General features: G+C 44.1%; 1 non-coding gene across 1 annotated transcript; it reads right to left on the bottom strand.

Annotated features, from left to right (window-relative positions):
• Positions 1-290: 290 nt before the first annotated feature.
• On the bottom strand, positions 291-398 carry LOC112793425 (small nucleolar RNA R71). Its single transcript, XR_003198117.1, has one exon. It is a non-coding gene; the product is annotated as a small nucleolar RNA R71 (small nucleolar RNA).
• Between the last annotated feature and the right edge of the window lie 3,571 nt (positions 399-3,969).

Here is a 3,969-nt window from a genome sequence, read left to right on the forward strand (position 1 = left end):
ACAACTTTGAGCTTAAGCCTCAATTAGTTTCTCTAATGCAACAGAATTGCAAGTTCCATGGACTTCCACTGGAAGATCCTCATCAGTTTTTAGCTGAATTCTTGCAAATCTGTGACACTGTCAAGACTAATGGGGTTGACCCTGAGGTCTACAGACTTATGCTATTCCCTTTTGCTGTAAGAGACAGAGCTAGGACATGGTTGGACTCTCAACCTAAAGAAAGCCTGGACTCTTGGGAAAAGCTAGTCAATGCCTTCTTGGCAAAGTTCTTTCCACCTCAAAAATTGAGTAAGCTTAGAGTGGAAGTCCAAACCTTCAGACAGAAGGAAGGAGAATCCCTCTATGAAGCTTGGGAAAGATACAAACAATTAATCAGAAAATGTCCCTCTGACATGCTTTCTGAATGGAGCATCATAGGCATTTTCTATGATGGTCTCTCTGAACTGTCCAAGATGTCTTTGGATAGCTCTTCTGGAGGATCTCTTCATCTGAAGAAGATGCCTACTGAAGCTCAAGAACTGATTGAAATGGTTGCAAATAACCAATTCATGTACACTTCTGAAAGAAATCCTGTGAACAATGGGACTAGTCAGAAGAAAGGAGTTCTTGAGATTGACACTCTGAATGCCATTTTGGCTCAGAACAAAATATTGACCCAACAAGTCAATATGATTTCTCAAAGTCTGTCTGGAATGCAAAATGCACCAAGCAGTACTAAGGAAGCTTCATCTGAGGAAGAAGCTTATGATCCTGAGAACCCTTCAATGGAAGAGGTGAATTACATGGGAGAATCCTATGGAAACACCTATAATCCTTCATGGAGAAATCATCCAAATTTTTCATGGAAGGATCAACAGAGACCTCAACAAGGTTTCAATAACAATAATGGTGGAAGAAACAGGTTTAGCAATAGCAAGCCTTTTCCATCATCTTCTCAGCAACAGACAGAGAGTTCTAAGCAGAATACCTCTGACTTAGCAACCATGGTCTCTGATCTAATCAAAACTACTCAAAGTTTCATGACTGAAACAAGGTCCTCCATCAGAAACTTGGAAGGACAAGTGGGACAGCTGAGCAAGAAAATTACTGAACTCCCTCCTAGTACTCTTCCAAGCAATACAGAAGAAAACCCAAAAGGAGAGTGCAAGGCCATCAACATGGCCGAATTTTGGGAGGAAGAAGAGGCAGTGAACGCCACTGAGGAAGGCCTCACTGGACGTCCACTGACCTCCAATGAGTTCCCCAATGAGGAATCATAGGAATCTGAGGCTCAAACTGAGACCATAGAGATTCCATTGGACTTACTTCTGCCATTCATGAGCTCTGATGAGTATTCTTCCTCTGAAGAGGATGAGTATGTCACTGAGGAGCAAGTTGCTAAGTACCTTGGAGCAATCATGAAGCTGAATGACAAGTTATTTGGAAATGAGACTTGGGAGGATGAATCCCCATTTGCTCACCAAGGAACTGGATAACTTGTCTAGGCAGAAACTGCCTCAAAAGAGACAGGATCCTGGGAAGTTTTCAATACCTTGCACCATAGGCACCATGACCTTCAAGAAGGCCTTGTGTGACTTAGGGTCAAGTGTAAACCTCATGCCTCTCTCTGTAATGGAGAAGTTAGGGATCTCTGAGGTGCAAGCTGCAAAAATCTCACTAGAGATGGCAGACAACTCAAGAAAACAAGCCCATGGACTTGTAGAGGATGTTCTGGTTAAAGTTGAAGACCATTACATCCCTACTGATTTTATAGTCCTAGAGACTGGGAAATGCATGGATGAATCCATCATCCTTGGCAGACCCTTCCTAGCCACAGCAAAGGCTGTAATTGATGTTGATAGAGGAGAGTTAATCATTCAAGTGAATGAAGAATCCTTGGTGTTTAAGGCCCAAGGATATCCCTCTGTCATCATGGAGAGGAAGCATGAAGAGCTTCTCTCAAAAAACAGAGACCCACAGTCAAACTTTAAGTTTGGTGTTGGGAGGCCACAACCAAACTCTAAGTTTGGTGTTGAACCCCCACATTCAAACTCTAAGTTTGGTGTTGGGAGGTTCCAACATGGCTCTGAGTATCTGTGAGGCTCCATGAGAGTCCTCTGTCAAGCTACTGACATTAAAGAAGCGCTTGTTGGGAGGCAACCCAATGTTATATTTTATCTATTTTATTTTTGTTATTTCTTTTTTTTGTAGGTTGATGATCATGAGAAGTCACAAAATTAATGAAAAAAGCAAAAGCAGAATGAAAAACAGGAAGAAAAACAGCACACCCTGGAGGACGCACCCACTGGCGTTTAAACGCCAGTGAGGTTAGCTGTTGGGCGTTTAACGCCCAGTCTGGCACCATTCTGGGTGTTTAACGCCAGAAAGGGGCACCAGACTGGCGTTAAACGCCAGAAATGGGCAAGAAGCTGGCGTTAAACGCCAGAAATGGGCACCAGCCCGGCGTTTAATGCCAGAATTGGCACAAAACGAGATTTTGCTTGCCATTTGGTGCAGGGATGACTTTTCCTTGACACCTCAGGATCTGTGGACCCCACAGGATCCCCACCTACCCTACCACTCTCTCTCTCTTCTTCACCCATTCACCAATCACCTCAACACCTCTTCCCCAAAAACCCTTCACCTATCAAATCCCATCTTTCTCTTCACCACTCACATCCATCCTTCATAAAACCCCACCTACCTCACCATTCAAATTCAAACCACTTTCCCACCTAAACCCACCCTCAAATGGCCGAACCCTACCCTTCCCCTTCTCCTATATATACCCTCCTTCACTCCTTCATTTTCACACAACATTCACCCCACTTCTCCCCTTCTTGGCCGAAAACAAAGCCATTCCCTTTCCCCTCATTTCTTCTTCTTCTACTCTCTTCTTTCTTCTTTTGCTCGAGGACGAGCAAACATTTTAAGTTTGGTGTGGTAAAAGCATTGCTTTTTGTTTTTCCATAACCATTTATGGCATCCAAGGCCGGAGAAACCTCTAGAAAGAGGAAAGGGAAGGCAAAAGCTTCCACCTCCGAGTCATGGGAGATGGAAAGATTCATCTCAAGGGTGCATCAAGACCATTTTTATGAAGTTGTGGCCTTGAAGAAGGTGATCCCTGAGGTCCCTTTTTCACTCAAAAAGAGTGAATATCCGGAGATCCGACATGAGATCCGAAGAAGAGGTTGGGAAGTCCTTACCAACCCCATTCAACAAGTCGGAATCTTAATGGTTCAAGAGTTCTATGCCAATGCATGGATCACCAAGAATCATGATCAAAGTGTGAACCCGGATCCAAAGAATTATCTTACTATGGTTCGGGGGAAATACTTGGATTTCAGTCCGGAAAGTGTAAGGTTGGCATTCAACTTGCCCATGATGCAAGGAGATGAACATCCTTATACTAGAAGGGTCAACTTTGATCAAAGGTTGGACCAAGTCCTCACAATCATATGTGAAGAGGGCGCCCAATGGAAGAGAGATTCAAGAGGGAAGCCGGTTCAATTGAGAAGGCATGACCTCAAACCCGTGGCTAGAGGATGGTTGGAGTTTATCCAACGCTCAATCATTCCCACTAGCAACCGGTCCGAAGTTACCATAGACCGGGCTATCATGATCCATAGCATCATGATTGGAGAAGAAATAGAAGTTCATGAGGTTATAGCCCAAGAACTCTATAAGGTGGCGGACAAGTCCTCTACCTTGGCAAGGTTAGCCTTCCCTCATCTCATTTGTCACCTCTGTTATTCAGTTGGAGTTGACATAGAGGGAGACACCCCTATTGATGAGGACAAGCCCATCACTAAGAAGAGGATGGAGCACACAAGAGACTCTACTCATCATGAGATCCCTGAGATTCCTCAAGGGATGCACTTTCCTCCACAAAACTATTGGGAGCAACTAAACACCTCCCTAGGAGAATTGAGTTCCAACATGGGACAACTAAGGGTGGAGCATCAAGAACACTCCATCATCCTCCATGAA

The sequence above is a fragment of the Arachis hypogaea genome, chromosome 3 (genome assembly GCF_003086295.3).
Source record: "Arachis hypogaea cultivar Tifrunner chromosome 3, arahy.Tifrunner.gnm2.J5K5, whole genome shotgun sequence".
NCBI classification, from domain to species: domain Eukaryota; kingdom Viridiplantae; phylum Streptophyta; class Magnoliopsida; order Fabales; family Fabaceae; genus Arachis; species Arachis hypogaea.